This window comes from Chlamydotis macqueenii, chromosome 4 (assembly GCF_036417535.1).
Source record: "Chlamydotis macqueenii isolate bChlMac1 chromosome 4, bChlMac1.mat, whole genome shotgun sequence".
In the NCBI taxonomy this organism is placed as follows: domain Eukaryota; kingdom Metazoa; phylum Chordata; class Aves; order Otidiformes; family Otididae; genus Chlamydotis; species Chlamydotis macqueenii.
Genome location: NC_141559.1, coordinates 8,492,551 through 8,505,085, shown reverse-complemented (window position 1 = coordinate 8,505,085; position 12,535 = coordinate 8,492,551).

Genomic DNA, 12,535 nt, shown 5'->3' with positions numbered 1-12,535 from the left:
ACAGATGCACTCTGCAACGACATGGAAACAGGAGTATTAAAGTAGCTGACTTGAAATAAAATAGCCATAGTGGGATGAGGTGACAGGGTCAAAAAAATCTTTTAAAGAACCAGCACCTAGTCCTAAAAATGGATTTTCCCCTGGACAATTGTTTTCTTTGCAAGTAGGATCAAAAGTTTACAGGATTGGGGAACAGATCTGTTTTCCTTTTGATTCTTAATTTCTTGTTCTCTGGGCACCTGAAGTGTTGTAGAAAGGCTACGACCTTTGCAGCCAGAGCTGAATAGCAGTGTATTGGTTTTATTATGCATAGTTTTGCTTTCGGCTGAGAATCTATTTTTAACAAATAAGCTGTTTTACAGCTGAGCAAAAATCTATAATCCCAAGTGCTAAGCTATGAGCGACAGTTCTTTCAATGCATGAAACACTTGAAAAGTTGGAAACAACAACAAATTGGTTGTGAAATGAAATTACTTCTCTAACAGTAGGAGGGGTTTCCAAGTAGTCCTTGGTTTAGTCACCAGGTTGTCATAACTATGGCCCTCTGCTTCTGATGTAGATGTTTCCAATAGGAAACTGTGAGTAGAAGTCTTAAGACACAGTCTGTTTAAGTCAAGGATACAAAGACATGGATCTCTGAGGACAATGGACATGAACTCAAGTAGGTCTGACTGGCTTTCCAGTTTTTTAAGAGCTCATGTTAAAAAGCACAGCTCTGTCAGTAGAGCTCAAGAGAGAGCTTTTACGTTGTAGTTACACTATGGCTGTAACAGGGTTCAGTTATCACGCTAACTGTATGTGAGGGATCTGGAAAAATTTTCCAGATTTGTAGAAGAAAAATAAAATGAATGCAGTCTGCTTCACAAAACAGTCTGCAGTGAACAATAAAATGGCTGTAATAAGGATCGTTTCTTCACATATGGAAAAAATACAGGTTTTCTATATATTTGTAATGTATTTGCTTAAAATTTATTGGACGTATATTTAAAATATATATGCATTGTATAAAGTACTTTATATTTAAAATGGGAAAGTTTGCCAATTTTAATATTTCAAATATGTGGCATAACAAAATGCGTTCAAAGTATCATTAAAAATTGATACTTCTGGAATGTTTAAAATGTAGTTATGTGTTGTCTTGAGAATTTTTAAAGAAATGTGTGCAGATGATTTTTCAGCAGTCCTCCTCCCCTTCTGTGGAACCTGTGACAAGATTTAGTCCAGAATAATAGTACACAGCAGACTGAAGGTATGTTTATATGTTATTTCCCTGTGCTTTGCCTAGTAGCAGTGTAATATTTTCTATCATCTAGACTCAGTAGAAAGTCCTGACTTACCTGTGCTCTGATGATGCAAAGTATCCATAGGCTTGGCTAAGCCCACATAAACCAGCTTTACAGCTGTTTTGCGTTGCCAAAGGAGTTGCAAAGCAGCTGGAACTTATTGGTGAATCTGGTCTTATATCTTTTCAGTGCATGTTTTTTGGTTTTTGATATTTTTTTCTTGTTTGTTGTTTTTTTTTTTTTCCCAAACATATAGCAGGTTGCTGTAACACTACTCTAGAATGCTGTGGGAAAGGCTGTGTTTTATCCTGAAATGAGAAGCCAACATGGTTCAGAACGAACAACTCCTTTATGTGCAGTACTTGGGCCAAGCTCTGCCTTCAGAGATAGGATGTAAGTAACTGAGAGCAATACACTTGCTTTGATGGACACATTTTATTCTTGGAATTTGCTCAAAATTGAACCTGGAGCACAAATTCCCTGATGGCAGTTTAACAAAAATAGAGAGATTAAGTGAAGGTACGGAAAATCCTATGATTGCCAAGTGGTGTGGGGGTAAGTTTTGCCTAAAGCTGGGTAGGAAATAGATGTTCTGGCCTGCAGGAAAAAAAAAAAGGGAAGGAGGAATGTAAAACTTCTCCTACTTTCTATGTGGATGAAAATAGCAATTATGAAAAAAATAATGGACAAGACCCTTCTATTCTTAGATTAAGCTTATAGCTTACTTCTACTTTGCATGAGACTGCGTTTCAAACCTTATTATCTCTGAGTCAAACCAGGACTTAAGCTTTGATCTGTATACCTGAGATGTCTGGCTTTTCAGATATTGGAGGGGAGGGATAGTGGGAAGAAATCTTGAGATTTAAACAGAATTTGTGTCTTGGACATAGAGCACTTTCCATGAAGTTTAAAAGGATGATACACTCCTACAAAAGGCTTGGTTTTGGCAAATCTGCACTATTTGAAGAGAAACGCTATTATTTAAAAAAAAAAAATAAGAAAGGAAGGAAAGAAAGAAAAAAATTTTACAAATCTGAACAGCTGTACTTATGTTGCCATTTTGGGCCAAATATGCTTTGGCACGCCTGTGTTTTAATCCTGTGATTTACGTTCTAAGCATGTAACACTGAAATTCCACTCCTCAGAAGTCATGTCCAGCACCAGCATTTCCAGCAGCCTCAGTTTGCCACACCGAAAGGTACCAAAAGTGTTTTGGCTAGCTATGCCCAGAAATGCCTTACCTGTGGTGGCACTGAATGCCTGTGTGCCTGCGAACAGATGCCATGTCAGATGCTACACTCTGTGTGTTCTCCTGCCCGGGTCACCAGTGGGGTGCAAATCCACCCGTGTGCGCCGAGATCACCTTGTAAATAGCGCTGGCTCTAAGCAGAGGTTGCAAATTATCTAATCGCTCAGCATTTTGTCTTACATCCAGGACACCGACTTGGTTTTTTTTTCCTCTGCCTAAAGCAAATCAAAGACATGCTTCTGTGAGGATGCCTTGCCACTAGGATGTGGGAGAAGGCAGATGATGCTTTCTGCCCATTCCATGGATGCCGTTAAAGTGTGCATGCTCCAAAGAGTACAGAGAGCCTGCATATTAGTACTTTATCCAAAATTTTGAAATGTTGACTAGAAAGAGGACTGTAGCTCAGGTTTCTTTCATGCTGGGAAGGTGCCTGATGATTTCACACTCTCTCTTTGCTGTGGTTATTATTTAATTACTCCATGTGAAACATTTAACAGGAGGGACTGGGCCTATTTCTCTACAAGCTATAGAATATCTTGGAACGGGCAAACATCTTGTGGATATTAGGGCAGAGGAAATCTAAGCAGCTTGTTTAAAGTCCCACCAGGAGGTTCTGACAGCTGGAAATGGAACAGGCACCTTTTGATGTTTCATCCTGTATTTTAGCCGTGAACTCTTTTCTGGGTCCTTGATAGTACCATAGGTATTTCGAACTATGATATTTTCCTATAATCTGAGCATTTGCTCTCTTCATTTTCTCCGGAATGTGACATCTTTACGTGGCACTAGGTGTGCGATGGCACTTGTGATCATCAATCCCTTTTCTTATTTTGCAGGAAGGAAAGGTAGAAGGCATGGAGCTTTTTCTGACTGACTACAATGTGAGTCCAGCCATTCACATGGTTTCTGGATCTTCACGTGTCTCCCTTGCTTTTCAAGGTAATTTGTTCCCGTGGACCTGTACCCCCTCGTTCATCCTGGAAACTCTTTTTTTTTTTTTTTTTTTTTTTACTTCCCTTTCATGATAAAGTGTCTTTTCCTTTAGGGAAGATGTCAGACAGTTTTTTGAGATGTTTAGGTCTTGTAAGTACCTTCTGGTACAAGTAGACATTGTTCTCAGCTGTTTTCCTAGACATAATTACCTGGACTCTGCCTGAAAAACACTGGGTCTGAGTAACTATTTCTGAGGAGAGAGGAGGTTGTCATGAATGTATCCCAGGAGCTGTCTAGAGCTGCCTCAGACAGGTTATTTTTCCCTCAGGATACTGAATAGTGTCTGTGGCTTCACAGCTGTTGAGCTCTGGTGGGCTTCACACTATAGAGCTCTAGTGGCAAGGGACAAACATGGCTTTGTTCTTAGTTTCCTACAAATTTAATTATTTTTAAGAGATTGCAAACTTGATTGTGAACATGCTTTGACATATATTCTTTGTTGATTTTTAAATTTTCATTCTATTAAATGGTTTGACAGTTAAAAAGTTAGCCATGGAAATAATAATCTACTGTAACTAAATACACAAAATCCAATAATAAAATTATGGGGAAAGACCCTGAAGACATTTATAAAGTAATATAGAAAAATGTAAATCATTCAAAGAAACACCAAACATGCTATAAGTCATAATTATGTTAGTCAAATAACCGTGAATTGTTTTTATTAATAGAAAAATGTCAAATTAAATCTTACAGACTAAGCAAGTATTAGAAAACTCTATCTCCAGAGATCTCCATCATGTGCAGAAACACTGAAAGCAGTATTCTCCATGGAGAAGGTTTCCTTCTCTAACTCTCTTCCAAGAGTAAGGACTAAGTTTAAGTACAGCATCTGCTTAGGTAATAAAATTTAGGTACAGAATTATCTGGAGGGCAAGGGGTTAGAAATAGGCATTTGGACTCAGTCAACTGAAACTGATAATAGACTTATGCTTGGTCTAAAGTAAAAGTGCATGAATTTTCTTCATGTGTTTGGAAAATTATTCCTTGAGCTTATAAAGGACAACAAAAGACCTAAAAAGTATATGACACTGCTGGATCAAATAATTTAAATGGTTTCAGAAAATATATTTTCACGTAGAGTCTTAGTTGTCTCTTTTCCTGTTTTCTCACTGTTACAAAGTGTTCTCTAAATTTCTATTTTCTTTTTTTCTCCCTGCAGTTCTGGATGGGACACGTAGATGTTGCTTGTCATTGAATAGCATAAAATGAATATGCAACTTATAGAAAGAAGGTCGCTTGCTATTTTTTTGTGCTTACCGTTAACTAACCACAGGTTCAACTAATTGGAGGTTAAATCTGGAGGCATTTTTCTAATTGGCCAATAAGATATATTTCTTGAAAACCTTGCCTAAGTTGTTTGAGTAACATAATGAGCAATGTATTTGAACAGAATAATAAATAATCAGATTAAATCCCTTTCAAGCAAACCAGATGCTAATAGTTTTCAGCAAAGTTCCAATGAAATGGTTAACATTTGAAGGGGAGAAAAATACGTGCACTTTTGCTGTTTGATTACAATGCTTAAACATAAAAATCCAGAATTATTAAGAGAGCGATCTTAAGGCTCTTTCTAACCATCAAAATCCTGGACCGCTATAAATCTCAGGAGAAAGACTTCTCTCATAAGAGTTATTAGAACAATCCTAAATCAGCTGCTGGCCAAAATGAATCTCTGAAGTTTTAGAAGTTCATAAAACGTTAAGTATATATTTCTTAGGCTGTTCCTGGTTGTTCTGGAGGACAGCTTAATCTGTCCTCTTGTCAGCATTGTTTTTTCTCCTCAAAGGAATATTCTACAATATGTTTCCTTTGACGTGTAACACGACTGCCGTTCTGTGTGATCTCTTGCAAGATGATAGTGTGAATTATATAGAAGAAATGTTTTGCTGTAAGATTTTGGTTATTTCAGGAAAAGTTAACTTGTAGGCCTAGGGACTAAAACCTGTAAAATTCCTGAATGTTGGCTGAACTAGTGAGTGCAGGACCCTTTTATGTAGTTTGAGTTTTGAGAAAGCAAAAGCAGAAACCCGAATGGAATGCTGAAATGATTATTTGAGCTCACATGGATGAAGAGCTGCTATAAGACCCATCTCAATTTTACCTTTATTTTGCTAAACTATATATAGATTAGGCACAGTCATGTCCATTAGTAATTTCTGTCTTCCTCTCATGTAAGCATAAAACTAGTTTAGCAGAGTTTCCTGGGAAGAGCACGATGCATCCAAAACACACAAGTCCTCATCCAGCTTCCTGTCTGTAGGTAATGCTGCAGTCATTTTGGATTAGCGATAAACGGTCATGAAATTGGAAACAGGTTCTCCCAGCTTTACACAAGAATCTGCAAAAACACGAGTACTTGTACCCAGAAAGTGTGATTCCAATTCAAACATCATAAAATAATATACAGTGCATGCTTAACTGCATGCAGGGCCGTAAGAACATATTAAATGACATTGCCAGATGCCAAAGACAAATATGGTTTCAGCATTCAGATGTGTAGGAACCTGGAGGAGACTACGGCTTAACTTGAACTACTGTCAGGGCTTTATTTCTGTAAAATTACTTTCTTACTCCATCACTTTTTGCCCTTAGTTTCTGTTATCATTCCACTTGTTCCTGGCACGTACGTTGCGATGTTATATCGTATGTCTGAAAAAGCTGTGGTACAGCCTGAGGGCCGTTCAGCTATCCTGGCTGGGTGACCCCGTCCTACCATTCCTTAAAGCCCTTGAGTGTGCAAGTCCTCTCCTGGGGATGCAGCATGATAGAGATACTCGGGAAGTCCTCATCAAGTTTAATGTAAAATGTATGTTTTTTTTTTTCCACAGGCTGTGTAAGTGAACTGCCACCCACGAGCTTTCAGCTGAACAGGTTTCATTTTTGCAGTCAAATTACACGAGGTGGGAGATCTGAGAGAGGAGAAGGTGGATACAATCATCTTTAGTCCTTCATACAGCTGGTGTAGTTTCTACAGGGTACTGGGATCACAAGAAGAATGATTAGAAATGTTGATCTGAACAGCAGCCACTTGCAATTTGACAGAAAAACACAAGTACAGTGAGTAATTCATACTATTCATTATTCTAAGGACTTGGAGCGTGAAACTGTCTTCAAATTTAGAATCCATACTAAAGACATGTCATAAGTAAATGACGCAAGTTGGGAGGGAATAATCTGAGAAATCACTTACTCTAGGTATCTCATAAAAAAATTGGTGTGGGGGTCATTTGCCGGCACATAAATCTGAATCTGGAGCTCAACTGAAGCAGTGCAGTGTGAAAAATCAGCATCTTTTTGCTCATGCTTCCTGAAATGTTTAGGCTGCAAAAGATGAATGCTAGCAAACCAAGCTTTTTCAACCATAAGATAAATTAATAATGAAAGAAAGCTATGAGGAAAACCTGTAAAAATGACAAAACTAGCCAGGCTGCTGCTTTCCAAAATACTTCCTCTCATGTTTGAAATGAATTTGGGGTTTCTGTAGGCTTTGAAAGTGGCCTTGAATTGTACTGTTGATGGCAGATGATAACATCTGTCCCAGTAGGAACTGAATCAGAACAATATACACCAGTGACCTTCAGCTGAAAACGAAAGACTCTCCCGTACTTCCGATGGCAAATATGCGTTAAAATCTTATTACTTTGAAATGAATTTTTTTTTTTGTCACTATCGTTGATATTATTGCCTCTGTATGGGAATTGCAGACTTGCAGTCACAATCGCTCTGTATTCTGTAATTTGTTGCACTAATGGAGTTAGGCTGTCACATTTAATGCCAGTTTTGTGAGACTGGGATGGTCACTAGTTTGAGAGAGCCCACTTAAAAAGTCTTGCTGTCTCAAATGATCCACAAGGACCATTTGTCATATCTCACGTCATATGCTTCTCCTAGAAGACTGGGGCAAGTATTTCGGCTCTATCAGCAGCCAGAACTGGAATTGAAAAAGCTTTATGGTAAGAGTGCTTGCTAGGGGTCTGCAGCTCTGAGGTGTGTGAGTTTTGAACGGGGATCCAAGTGCTGGTTATCCACATCCTTGGCCAGCACTCCTGCAAGCTGGTCAGTGAATAAGTCTTCAGCCATTTGTTTTTCCCTCATGATCTGCAGTAAGAGCTCTTGTATTTTGTCTTGGACCCTCCTCTTTCATGCAATCCTGTCTCCAAAAGTTACAATTATAAAAAAAAAAAAAAAAAAAAAGTTAGCTTTGCAAAATGTGCCCTTAGTGGTTATCTTTCAAAGCAGGAGGATAAAAGAAATCATAATAAACCAAACTTTTACTACCACATACCTGAACACTGTGAGATGGGTTTTTCTGTACCATTTGAATAGTCCAGGGTTTTTTCTACACTATCTAATTACACAGATACAGGTGATACGAGAGGAATATGGAACACTTGTGGGTTTACTGTTAAAACTCCATCCCTCAGATATACCTGTGATGGTATTTGGGAGAATCATTCTACATTTGTCGTATTTTCTTTCACATACAGCAGCAGCGGCAGGAGCAAGTGTTATTTCAGTTACATTTTGGATTTACTTTAATAATCTCAAATAACGTGTGTAGTGCTGGACAAGCCCCTCCAGATAATGTCTTCAGTTGTCTGCCTGATCTCATATATTTATCTTTTAAATGTTTTTCCTCAAAGATTCATGCTAAAGCTTTGTGAAGTTAATAAATAAGTCATTTTATACCAGATTTCTGGCTTAGATATCTTTGTTTCTGCCCTTTTTACTATTTTGGGCCAGTTCTTTTTATCTTCCTTGTCTGGGAGCAAAGCAGTTCAGTTTTGCAAGAATAACAGAGACCTTTCTCTAGGATTTCATTGCTCAGATTTTCAGATTCCACACTCATTCCCAGAGAAATGAGTTTGAATGAGTTAACTGTTAAGACAGTTACGATATTATCATAGTTTTTGGTTCCAATGACATCTAAATATCAACTGTAGATTGAGTTGCATTGGTATTACTAAGGGATTAATTTTACCTGAGGCCTTTTTTTTTTTTCTTTTTTCCAACCTAGAAAAGAAAAATAAAAATCCAACAAAACCAGGAACAACAGAAATCCCAAAGCCTAGGTGCAGGTAAGCTCTGAGGGGCTAGGTTGCATTTGCAAAGTTAAATAAACAGAGGAACTGCTGGCTAGGTTCAATGAGCCATACTTAGACTTTCACAAAGCCCCTGTTGAAATGCTGTTTTTGCAGAACCACCACACTCTGCAGGTCATAAGGACAAACTAGGTCCATAAGGAAAAGGATTTTAGGTTAACAAAAAAAAAAAAAGAAGAAGAAAAAATAAAAACCTGTACTGATTTGGGTGTGCGTAGTCTTATGGCGCTGCAAACACAAAATGCAGTAGCTCAGGCAACATGCTTTTTGTCAAACTGCTGGCCTGCTTTTCTTTAGGGGATCTGGAGACATGCGAAGCTGTGTAAATGGAATTCCTCATATCCAAAGCTTTCCATCCTTTGTTGCGGCTCTGCTGCAGATGCAGTCTGTATGTACCCCACCAGTGTAACCTGGAGTCTAAACGGGTCAGAAGGGTGTAACCTGGGGTGGTTTGGGAATCGCCCTGCAGTACCAGGTGCTATCTTTCAGCTACCTGGTCTTTAAATTGCTCCAATTTCTTATTTCAGTGAGAAATGGCCTCAGTCTGGGTCTTAGTCACAGCTGTGGCAGTGATAGTGATCCATGAGAGAACAGGAGAGCAAGGTCAGTGAATTTCCGTGCTGGATTTAGTAATTGCTGAGACTTTTGTGGGCTTCTGTCATTGTTCCTAGATCTTCAGCCATACCACCATTTTTCTTGAAGGTCAGAGACGTGGCAGGAGGTAGGTACGACCAAAATTCAAGTCTGCACTTAGGGTTACCCATATTAGATGTTCTGGTTTTGAGGTCTCTGCAGCATCTGTTCCTCACAGGAGCTGTGAATAAAAGAAGATACTGAAGTACTTAAGTCATGCATTTTAAAAGACAGAGAGAAAAGATATTTCTTGACTGTACATTTTTTTTTTTTTGCTCTGTTTCTGAGGAATTGGTGTAACTAACACAGGTTTCTTTTGCTTTGTATTTTATATTCACTGGAGAGGCTCTGGCGGTGGAATTTTAACCCTTCCTTCTCTTGACAGACTTTACACTGACCTTAACGTTTCCCATGGGAAATAAGAGAATTTGCTTAATCTCGTTGTATGGGGCTAGCCATGGGTTACTGAAAATGACCTGTTGTTATTGTGCCAATGAAGAAAATGTCACAAGTAATTTTGGCAGAACTAAAGAGCAAACTAATTGAAGGACTAGTCAGTGAAAGTCAGAAAAATTTCATCTGTTTTTAATATCTACCAAGGCTCAAATTCAGCTTTTATTTCACATATAAAGATGTAAACTCTGCAGTATACACACTCCTTTCCAGTACTACCCATGGCACAATTTTTTATTAAGTTGTATTAAGCAATCTGATCAATAATCAAAGCCATCAAGGTTAAAACTTAAATGCAAATTGCATTGCTAATTCCTGCTTTGGTAGGAACCTTAGACTTTTGAAAGCTTTTCTTAAAAAGATTATTTTTAGGGGATATCTAGGAAAAAAAAAAGAAAAAGATTAGCAAAACCATTTTGCAACTGGTGATGTAGGATTATGTATTTACGAATCCCCAGGCCGCACGTTGCATGGAGCTGCAGCAGTTCCTTATCCTTAGAGACGGCTGCTCATAACTTAAGAATGTGTAAATATAGAACACTCCCTGAATAAATACTATTGTTAGGAGCCAAGGGCTCTGTAAGTTAACAATGAGTTATTGTTTCTGTTATTGTTTATGGTACCTTTTAATGGAATGGAAGAACCAAGACACGGCAGCTCTACACAGGCACAGACTTCTTAAAATGGGGAAAATTTGCACAGAGGCTGCAATTGGTCTGCAAATTGTTTACTGGTAAATGACATAAATTCTCCTGTCTACACAGTCCCCAGCACCTTTTGATTTATAAAATCCCAGTGAACTGTGGCCTTTTATTTCTTTCACGAGTTTCAAAAAGGGCCTGGTTAATGCAGAATTGCAGACTCTCATTTCATGAGAGGTTCCTGCCAGTTTATACCCTTTATTCTTTTAATGTGTGTCGTGAAAATAAAGCTGCTACCTCCATCAAGATTTTCTGAAGAACAAAGTGTGAGGACAAGTTCTTTTCGGCATTACACCAAGGCAATGTGACTGACTTTTAAAGGACTGTATGATGTAACTGGGACCAGTTTGGCTTTCGTTGTGTAGTCTATATATATAATAGAGATGAATGGAAAAATCAGCAAGGGAATATTTTAGGCTGAGTGTGAGGAATTGTTTCTTTAGAGTGAAACCTTTTATGATAGAGAATAGTCTTTGGAGGAAAATGGTGGGAGCTCCTTTACTCAACTCGTTAAAATCTGGACAAACCTCTACAAACACATTGTGGAGTGGTCTTGCATTGGCAAAGAGATGAACTGAATACCTATGAGCTCTTTTCCATCCCCAGTTTCCATGAAGGCAGATGGATAGATTGATAACCCTTGAGGCGGTTTTAGCAGTATACTGCTAATGCAGGTCTTGTACTTGCCAGACCAGGTTTTCAAAAGACATTTGGAGAACTGTGTCTGAAGTGGTTCATAAATTACACCACATTATGCCAGAAAAACCCTTCACACTTCAGGGAGGTGGCTTCAGCAGCAAGAAGTCAGTACATCCACCATTGTCCTCATTAGGATTTTTTTTTTTTTTTTTTCTCTTGGGCAGTTAGGTCCATGTGAAAGATCTTCCTGTGAATTAACGGAAGAGAAGTCACTAAGTACCTGTTATACATCACTCAGGCTGAGCCTGTCTCTCACCTTCCCTCACAGTTCCTATAGAAAGTTCCTGGCTCGGAGAATCTCTTTAGTGAGTTTCAGAGTAGTAGTCGATGTGCCTTGGCCCCAGCAACTTCACCTCAATAGTAGAGAGGATTTATTTACTTGTAAGGGGAATTAACTGACAATGAATTGGAAAGGAGTTTCTACCTGACCAAAAAGGTAAGAAGGCTTAGAAATTAAATAAGAGCATACGAAGGGAAACATTTCGCATTGCTGGTTTAGATCTTTTTATAGATAACTTAAGCCACATAATGCTTGCTTTTTTGTTTGCCTTTCAAAAATCGTCTAAAAGTAGTTCAGTTAGGAGTGGACAGGTTTTTTTTTTTTCATATAGTGATTTTTTTTTTATCGGAAGATGTCTAGGTTTTCTCTTCTGTCTTCTCACTCCCACCAGTTCAAGTTTTTGAAGTTGAGAACTCTTAAGCAGTGTGTCTTACCAGAAAAATTCTGGGCAGCTGATGTTCGTTTTCAGTCTCTGCTTCTGGCTTAAAAAGCACCCCTGCTGTAGTCCCGGCTAAGGAGCTCCAACAGCAGGCAAGGAAAGAGAGAGGAGCATCTGCTTCCCTTTCACTAAAGACTCTTCATTACTACAGGACAATAATTAGTGTTTCATGTCATGTGATTTTTCTGTTCTTATTAAATATTTGGCAAGATCTAACATATTTTCAAAGATTTGTATGACACACTTGGATTTGAAGAATCCTTTCGGAGTCCCTAAACACACTGCAGAGCTGCTGCTGAGCTCTGTCCTTCTCACTAATGCTGAGCCAAGGGGCATTTCTACAAAGTGTGTGGAGAGCAGAACCACATGGCAGTTTGTAAGCATGGAGGGGATAAAAAAGGTGGTCATTGCCAGTTGTTCTGTTGAAAGTAACTACATTGAAAACAGATACCAAGAGGTATATGACACACCTGTACAATAATTATGTCAGAAACTGGAGAGGACCTACTTCAGCACAGATGTTTCTGATGGTGGTACTTCGTTATCTCTTTGTTATCTGTTGGCTGTAGATGTTAATCTCTTACTCTTTCTCTCCTATTTCATGGCTGATCTGGAAATCGGGATATACACCCCTGCTATAAAGGTGGCTAAAATACCAGGTAAAGATGAATTCTATTTTATTATCGAAATCAGGTTTGGC